The sequence below is a fragment of the Coffea eugenioides genome, unplaced genomic scaffold (assembly GCF_003713205.1).
Source record: "Coffea eugenioides isolate CCC68of unplaced genomic scaffold, Ceug_1.0 ScVebR1_221;HRSCAF=860, whole genome shotgun sequence".
NCBI classification, from domain to species: domain Eukaryota; kingdom Viridiplantae; phylum Streptophyta; class Magnoliopsida; order Gentianales; family Rubiaceae; genus Coffea; species Coffea eugenioides.
This window is the reverse complement of record NW_020862686.1, coordinates 19,405-29,659: the sequence shown is the minus strand read 5'-3', so window position 1 is coordinate 29,659 and position 10,255 is coordinate 19,405. Positions and strand designations below refer to the sequence as shown.

Sequence of the window (10,255 nt, the reverse complement as noted above, 5' to 3'; positions counted from 1 at the left end):
AGAGAGAGAGAGTAAATTTTCATAGTCCACTACTTCTTCTCTGGTTCGTGTTCATCTTCATAAGTTACAGCTTGAAACAAGAATAGAAATGCACCTCAAAGGAGAGAGCAGGTAAATCCAAGAATAATTGAGACAATCAGCAGACACCTGGTATCCAGCAGTTAAAAAACGAGGACGAGTCTTTGAATATTTTTTTCGAAACCTGACAATTCTAAAGTGTTTTGAAAAGTACTCAAAACTTTAGTAGTGTTTTGAAATGTACTTAACTTTCCTTCAGTCAAAATAGTGAATATAAAAAATGTTGAAGTTGGTCTACTATAACAAAATGGGTCCAATTATCATATGCTCTATATCTGCAGTTACTACATGTTTGAGTCATAAATCTCTGAACGGCTTTGAATAGGAACAGCAAGCTCGGAAATATAGGGATTAAACCTCCAAGCACCAATGAATTTGTCGGTTGGCTTGGGCTCAGGAGTGATGTTCAATTTGCCAATTATTTGATCGAGAGTGCAACATCACTTGAGATGATCATTATTAATCGCTTTCATCAACGTTTCACTGACCATGGATCGAAAGAGATTGGGAAGAAGCTTTATCATGCAAAATGCAGCTCGAGAGAAAATCACCTCCCATAGCCACAATAAGTCTTACTTACCCGTGTTTTAGGATTCAATCAATGATATGTGAAGGATAATTATCGGACCTGGTAAAAGTAATTAAGCATCCTCCAGTGGATCAGAAGCGGATTACAACATCCAAAGCACAGGTTCTATCACATTATTGGCACATCTGTCAATTGGGCGGGTTGGGGGCGAGTTAATATTGGTTTTCACTTAAATGGGTTATACCTAATCCGCCCAACTTTAAATTGGGTTGATTTTGGATTGGGTCATATTGGGTTATCTCAAACTCATGACCCAAATATGACCCAACAAATTAATTAATACATTTTAATACATAAACTTTTTCACATATATTTTAACACACAAAAAAGATTTTTTTTCACACATATAAAGACATTTTCACATACATAAATGTATTTTCACACACACTCACTTCTTAAGTTCCTTGGAAACACATCATAAATAGAATAATATTTTATATTGCTTGTATTGTGAATTTTAGATAATAAATTATACATTTAAATAGATTAGCTAAAAAAATTGTTTACTTTTTTAATACTACTAATTGATTGAAACTTATTTTTGTCACAACTTATTAACACTTTTACTATTCATATCTGTTTTATCGTAAATTGTAACATTCTATGTATTTAAATTATTGAATGCTAGATTATATTATACTTGAAAATGTAAGTAAGAGACATATAATTACTTGTATAATAATTTTGAAATTGTAGAAAATAAGTGTGTACTTTAGTCCTTATATTCTCAAAAATTTTACGATTCATGACTCTAGAAATTTTGCAAACTGTTGTGAAATGTCCACGCATCAGAACTACATTCTGGGGATAATATGCAAATTGCTTTCTTCCATTAAATGACTAGAGACATTACTACATTTTGGTTCTTGGACTCGCTAATTAAGAGGGAAAATTAATTGTCTTGTTGATTGTAAGCTTCTCATGAAGTTGAAGATTGGAAGTATTTGCTTCAAGCAAAATGAAATCGTAGAACTAGCCATGCCCAAGTTGCCATAATTAATCAATACAAAATAGAATTTGCAAGTCAGCTATATTGATTCGAAGTTAATATCATGATCTATATACATGTAATATATATTAGAAGGTATTTTTTTATTGATTTGATACAGTTAGATAATTCATCACCTAATTAATTAGAATCATCTAGGATCATACTTGATTGGTCATATTAATCTTTTAGAATTACCACAGCTCTAATATAAAGCAAAAAATATTATGTGCTTGTAAAAAGTACTGGTATTGGTCCCCAAAAAATTATTAAGGAAAATCCCAAACTTTTTAAGAAATAAATGAGAGGAGGATTCATGAACTATTCTGACATTTTTACCACAAAAAAAAAAGAAAAAAGGGGAGGAAAACAAGATATTCTTACAAGGCATAATAAATTATTATAGAAGTTGAACAAGTTTAACTACTGTTATAAAAGTAAAATAAGCAAGAGTTTTTATTTCAAATTTCTTTTTTCTTTTAAATAAAAATTAAAAAATTGATGAAATATATATATATGAGAATTTTGAATACAAATTAATTAATGAATTATTAACACATGTCCAAATGTAAATAGTTGGGCATATATGTATTAAATCTTATATTTATTATTTTCAATTACTTTTAAACAAGTTAGGTATTAGGTACCCAAATAAAAAATCCAACCCACCCAATGAATAAGCTGGGTTGTTCTTACCCAACCCAATAAAACTCACAACCCAATTGACCCAACACATCCTTTTAAATTAATGGGTGGGTTGAGCGGATTGTTGGATTTTGGACTATTTTGCCGCTCCAATTATTGGTCAACCTGGGATGCTCCAGCATCCCAACCCTAGTTAACTACTTTTCCGTGGAGCATCCCAGCCCTAGTTAACTACTTTCCCGTGGAGCATCCCAGCCCTAGTTAACTACTTTCCCGTGTCATGGTATGTAATCCAAGGTGGACCAGCAGAGTGCACATGTCAGCTCAAAGAATAATGAGTATGTTTGGACAGAATATTATTTGAAATATTATTTAAAATAATTACTATAACATTTTTTATAATGTAATGTATGTGAAATAAAAGATGATTGAAAATATAAAAAAGTAGATTGAAAAATATGTATATGATACAAATGCAATATTATTTAGAATAATTAGCCTATGCAAGCGAAATATTATTTAAAATAATTTATTGATATAACAGCGGAAATCTTTCAACTACAAACTGGATTAATTTGACAATTACCTCCACGGCTCCACATACTCATGACACACAACTAAGATTGCTGACTTCATGAGTTCCGGAATATTGGAATGAATAAAAATTCGCCAGAAGGCCTATAATCTGCTCTATGATGAAGCAGCATTCCGTCAGAAGCATTTACGCCTAATGTGTACTTCATTCATTGGGTGAAATCATGAATGACCAGTTTCTTCAAAGAGTACTCGTTCATCATAGTTCAATGATAGTGTACTCCAGCGGTCTGTGCACTGCACTGTTCAAGAATAAAGGACATCAAAGAATATGAGATGTTAATTTGTTAATAGAACCTTCTTTATTTACAAAATGTATCTGTAAGTCAAAGGCACTTACCAGTATTTCAAAATATTTTGAGTTGCACAGTTGACATTAAATTGTAGATGACCAATTTAACATTTGTTGGAATCATCTACTCTGCTAAGCTGAACACAAGGAATTCTTTTGCTTCACCAATAACTGCTTAAGCTTTTTTATTAGCTGAGGATTTGAGCACATGTAATCCTGGAATGAATGCCTTAAATTCCTCAACAGGCTCTGGTGATCTTCAGTGGGACTTGTATTAAGCAACTTCATAAACAAGTTTTTCCATAGTTCAACTTGCATATATCTGAAAAGAGCCAAAAAATGGAACATAAAATTCTACACACTTGTTTGTTATTTTTTCACGGAGATGTCACTGTCTGGCATAACGTGCAATACTCCATTTGGTGCTCATGTGGAAATGAAGAACAATGATATACCTCTTAAGTGTGTTTTAGGTTTATAGACATAGCTCCCATCTGGTGATGGTCTTTTTTCAATTTCCATATATGACTTGTGAAGAATCATATGAACAATTACACAAAGGCCATAGGTATCCACCTGGTTCCCAGTCCAAATGAGAAATCAGTCTGCAGTATGTCTTAAACTAATCAGCTGGCTTTTGCTAGTTTCTTAAGAATTAGGCTTGCCTGAAAAGTCCATGGCTTATTCTCTCGCATTTCTATGCAACGAAAGCCAGAAGTTCGACAATCTCCCACCAATTTTGCGTCTTCAGGAAGTAGACGCAGATCTATACCCCTACCCCAGTCAACACGGCAGAGTCCCTGCAGAATCAAAACTCGAATAATCCAGCAATATTGCAATTTTAATCGATTTTAGGTAATCCAGAATTTACCTGTTCCTTCCATGGACCACTGCATTCATAGAAGCTATCCTTATCTTCCACTAGATCATTTCCACAAAAAGGAAAAAATCATCAATTTAAATTAAAGATTAGAATTTTCTAAACTTGTTAGGAGATATGACTTGATATAAAGAGTAGTTTCAGAGCGGAAGCCATTTAGTGGAGCGCTTAAGAGTCTAAATAACATTCCAACACCAAAAGTAAAGCCAATTATCCAAACTTTTTGCGCAACCATCTCTGAAGAGCCAAAATTCATTGTAAGCCCTTTGCCAGAATCGTTAAGAAAACAAGCATACAAGTATTTGTAGCATGCATAGTTCCATGTGTATTAACAAGCATGGGTGCATTCTTCGATGAATGACCTCCTGTAACCTTCTAGAGTAAATTTAGTTCTCCAACCACCCAAAAAACTGACACAAAGAAATATCCCAGCATAAGACCAAAACCTGAACAATGAATTATTAATTCATGAAGCCAGAAAACTTGCACCACAAGGAGTAATCCAATTTCACGAACATGAATTTATTTTTTTCTGCATCTTTAATCCCCTTCTCCACTGCTGATGAGCACATGCTTGTGTACTTTCCAGATAAATTCAATGTGATTTTGCTTGTCCTCCAAAAAAATGCTGTCTCTTTCAATACTAGATTCTTATCTGAGTTTAATCGCTCTTAGTTGTCCATCCACTAGAACAGCAAAACTAGATCATCAAAGATGCTTAAATCGCCTAATAGTTAAAATCCTTGTGAATCACTACAAATTTTTGTGCATACATCTCCAAGCCATTAGCCAAACTTAATCTAAAATGCATCATCAGTCTTTCAATATGCAAAGTTTCAAGTTTCAACTGTATCCTGGATAAGCTATTGCTCTTCATACAATTTCTTTCAAGTTTACCAGGCCAAAAAATGTTTCAAAAAAAATTACCAACATTAGAAATACTTTTATAAGTTAAAAAGTTGATAAATGAAAATACAACAGAAGAAAACACAAGCAGGTCCTGTTGTCAGTGAAAGATGACATAGCACAACATAATTACCTGGCATATCGAATCGTCAAATTGTCAGGTTTAAAATCACCATGGATAACGGCAGCATCATGCAGAGTTTCCAAGATCTGTAGGACCGCAGCATCTATATTGTGTAATAAATAGACAACTCTTCTTCCATGGCCACATTAGTTACAAGATTAGAGTTTATGGCATCCTGTATTGCATTCAAAGCAGTGAAGCAATATCCAGGCTGTCACAGTATAATTTGGAATATGCACAAATCAATCTATAGCAACCTGAAGAGTCCCATGAGCTAAGTAGTCAGACACAAGTATGCTGTAGTCAGAGTAGAGATGTACTTGGTGGGCAAAGCCAAAGTTCATCCTCTGTTTCACCCAAATAAAAAATAAAAATCTTGAAATAAGGCCACACATTCTATGGAAATTCATGCGGTCAATATTTAATACTAACAAGAATGGCATACTTCTGATTCTGGAATGCGCATATCGAGCAGACGGTACATATAGAACTCCCAAGGGAAAGCTCGCTTCTGAATCTTTTATAAAGTTTCATAAAGTCATAGCATTACCCAGCAAGATCTGACTTAAGCAGAACTCTCATGCCACGCAAAGTCTTACTTACCTTAAGTGCTACAACATCATCAGGATTACAATCTACATGTGCTTTTAAATACTTGAGCGAAACCTCCCTGACCTGCACAACCTTTGATCTGGTAGCTGTACCCACGTTTAAATATCAGCAATCCACAACAAAAATGAAATTCAGGGGGATGTGAAATATTGGTTAATGTTTCAAGCATAAAAAAGAATCACATTTAGTAAAAGACTGGACTCTGATGTGACTTTCATGCTAAGCTGAGATACTGTATATTGACGTGACAAGGAATTCTGTAAACTTGAGCACTCCAAGGAGTTTGTTTTATATCATCTATGTCTATGACTATCAGTAAGGGAATTTACTATTAACATTCTGTTCCCAACTTAATGATGACAGACACACTAAATACTGCTTTCTTTTTCTCATCAATTTTCACTGCCGGATTATGTGTAGGAGGTAACATTGCCTTCCTTGTCCCCAAGCTGGGTATGAGACTCATATGGCCTAAAATGTCGAAGGCTACATTCTTGAATACCGAGAAAAAAACAACAAGCACTGCTACATCCAAAACTATTCCAAGTTTACTGTCATTAATTGGAGCATAGCAAAATATCTGAAGATATGCAGATTGAAGTTCTTCATAGCACCGTTTCATGTGACTAGCTCTGAACTCATTTCTTACAGGATTCACATACACAAACAGCAAGAGAAAGAGCAATACACCAAAAAAGTACTAATCAACTGAAGAGCAATAACAGGCAAGATCTATTGACACATTAACCAGTAACAGTATAGCTGTTTTTCTATGCATACCGTGTAAGCTAGATGTCAAAAAAAAAATGTCAAAAGAATGACAAGATGCGCTTCACTTATCTCAACAGTCTTATGTCAAAAATCGAAAGATGGCTACATAAACACAACAAAGTTAACTGACAAGAATATGAACATTATGTACTTCACCTAGCTCAACAGTCTTATTCCGAGCAGATTTCTGCAAAGTAGATAATGCAACTTTTCCCTTATAGGGTTTGTTGCTTGCATAATAACCCTGTGAAACAGAAAAGACTTGATGCCTTGAGAATTTAGGGAGTTTTGGAGCTTAAACATTTGGTTGCATTTTGAGGTGTAATTAGCCTTACTTCGTATTTCAAGATCGGATCATTCATCTCCTGCAATAGCTTTTTAGTAGTTGAGACCAACCATGGGTTGATTTAAGTCCCACCATTCTCTAGAAGAACATCCACCTATGTAAAAAAGAAAAAAGAAAAACACAGTGATTAAATATCTTAATGTCACAAACAAGAGGATAGGGCTGTAATTAAGGATGAAATACAGAAGAAGTAACCATTGAAGACCCAGAGTAACCATAGTATAACTATAGCAAATTGAATTATATTGCCTTTATCCAAGAGAATTTCTTTCCTTCCATTTTTCTGTACCTAACTAAGGCTTGATTACGTTGAACACTAGCTATTCATGTGTTCCTCTTCACACAACCCATACTTTTTAAACGCTTCATCATTCAAAAAGTAAATGGGTGATCGTATTAACTTATCATGCTTCTGCAACCGCAACCCACCCTCCTACTCAGTTTAGACATTATATCTTTTCTAGTAAAAATCTTACACCTAAATCAAGGACTAGGGGCTGTCTTTGTATCCACATACTAATGCATCAGAAAAGCTTGGGAGAGTACTTGCAGTCCTTCCCCCAAGCCAAAACTTCCTGGTGTATCGATCTTGAAAGCGCAGAAAGATTGTTTCCAGACTTGAAGAACAAGAAATGGAACTTCACTTCTGCAAAATCCAAATCTATGATACACCAGGATTTTGCTAAATATGAACAATGACTATGTACAGAAGAGAATGTGAAACTAACACCACATAAGGGCAAATTTGTTAACCATTGGCCAATCATATGTTCAGCCTCGGGTACATAAAGTGCATTTCAAGGTATCTGTCAACAGAATGGAATCAATAATAGCAAGAGTCTACAAAAACTTATTCAGAGACAAGCACCATAGACTGGCTTAGTGGCATTCATGACAGGCAATTGTGTTCTCCAACTTTTAGTCACCTATTGCTCTTGAACCATGAATTAAACAAGAAATCAATTCCTTTTCAAGATCAGGCCTCTTTAATCACTCTCGAAAGTTACATATATGGAAAATAACAGGTATGGGTGCAGGAAGTAGTGAATTCTGTCAAATAGAAATTTCCAATGGAGGTCAAAATGCTGATAACAGGAAAACCTATAACTGGTGTAAAACAATTGCAATTTCTTCTCAAAATTGGTTGTAGCATGTCGGTGTATACTGTATCTTTTACAAATCAAAACCAGCATATGTCTTATACCTCCTGACTCCATATCATAAGTGAAGAAGAATATAAGAAGAGTGGTAAGCTCATAAGATGGTGCAAGTTTCGGCATTTAGAATCTTTTCTTGTGCAATTACGACTAATCAACGAGGTTTCCATCTTTATCAGTATATGAGTTTCATATTTTCCATTCTTTCTGGCCAAAATTTTGACTTCAATACCTTAAACCACACTTGGAAAAGCAAGAATATTAAGTGTTATCTTAAAAAAAAAAGTAAAGGCAAACTCCAGTGAGTTTCCAGTTTACTTACACGATATTAACTGCATAACCCAAGATTTCCACCAACAGTAATGACAGAAATTGAAAAAGAACAAAAGATTCAATGCAAATGTGCAACTAAAAACCAACGGCCAGTTGAGCCCGGACATATATGTATAAATCATTATGAGCTAATTAATCATTGCCACCATTCATCAAAATTTCTTAAACCAAAGAAAGTTACTACGTTTTGGACTGAACCAATCGTTACTATATCGGACGCTCTCCCAAGAAATAGAACTTGTGCCTTCTTCAACCTCCCTATTGGCTCAGCATTCCTATCATAGGTATGAAAATCAAAACTTTATTTGAGACTTCGAACATTAAATGAATCTGAGCACAAAAGTCATAAACTAAATTTGATGAAACAGATTGAAAAAACAAACCTTGAAATTGCCAGATGATAGATAAAATATGCATCAATTAACTTCCCTTTCGCCTCCAAAAACAAAGCGTACCACTCATACAGAAAACAATTAGATGAACAAATCTTATTCTTCTCCATTTCACGAAACACGCTTTCATGATCGGAGCTCCTATCCATCTGCAATAGTTGGTTAGCAATTAACACAGTGAGAAAATCCCCAAAAACCAAAAATGATTTTCAAAAAAAAATAAAAAGAGGGAAAAAATTTTCATTTACGTGGAGGAACCAAATCTTGAGAAATCTGACATCGTTTTTGTAACGAGGATCGTTGCTGCAGGTTTTGATGCAATTTGACAGCAGCTCTTCGAGATCTGATGTCGTCTCATGAATTAGTGCTTTCTCGATTGACCTAAGATTAGAGTAAAATTTCAGCAATTAGATAAAGCAAATACAAGAAAAGGGAAAAAAAGATGCATATTTACGGCGGCAGTTGTACCAGAGCCAGGGTAACAGGGGGTCAACCGCGGCGGCGGTGGTGGCGGTTGAAATGTAGCCGGGTTTTTGGGAAATGACGGCCATGTCCTCTCTCTGATTCAGCCGGAGTGAACTGTGGAAGATGAAAAGGTAAGGGGCAGTTGGAGAAAGTTCAAAGTTCAATATCTTAACTCAGGCGGGAAATTGGGATATCCGTTTTTTGAGCCATATTGTTTTGTCGATATTTATAGCAAGACAAAGGCGTGAACACTTGTCATAGGAAAATCTCACGTATTCTCTCAACTCTACCTGAAGGAGAAAAGGCATGACTGGGTGTCACATCACAACCACGCTCTCTTTGGTTGAACTTCTTCTAAGTAGAGTTATAAATAAGTTGAGTCGAACCGGCCATCTTATGTTTGAATTCTATTGGTTAAACTACTCGAACAAGGTTCATGTTGATTCGATAATTTTCGAATTCTAAATCCGTGTTTGTGTTCGACTAATTAAGCAAAATCCTAATTCGAGTTCAAATTTGAATTCGACTCTTTTAATATGAACAACCTGCTCGCAAACAAATAGGCCCATGTTTGCGAACAATTAAGTTTAGAATAGGAATTAGGAATACAATATTAACCATAAATTTTATGAAATGATAATTAAGCCCATACTCGCGAACGATCGTTTAAATTTGTGAACTAGCTTGTGTTCGTTTGATTACTTATCGAGTCAAAATGTTCGTTTGATTACTTATCGAGTCAAAATGTTCGTTCGAACTTGACTCGTATAAAATTTTGAACGAATTGTTATCCAACATGAACGAGCTTAAACGAGGCAAGCTAACGAACAGTTTGGTTTGTTTAATAGCTCTACTTCTAAGGCTGGAAAGAATCACGCCCCCCCCCCCCCTTCTTTTGAAAGAGCACGCTTTCAATTTTTGAGGTGACTGTCGCGCCCCACTTTTTTTTGGTAAAAATAAAATAATTGTTTTTTTGTTGAATTTTACTGATTTGGGAAAAATGAATTTTTGTTGATAAAAACAAAAATGGGTCTAAATGGGACTTTTGAAAATGCGACGATTTGACCCAAGAAAAATAGTTCA

The 10,255-nt window shown here is 34.9% G+C and overlaps 1 pseudogene; it reads right to left on the bottom strand.

The window, feature by feature from the left end:
• Positions 1 to 2,875: 2,875 nt before the first annotated feature.
• Positions 2,876 to 9,292, bottom strand: LOC113756367 (annotated as a pseudogene).
• Between the last annotated feature and the right edge of the window lie 963 nt (positions 9,293 to 10,255).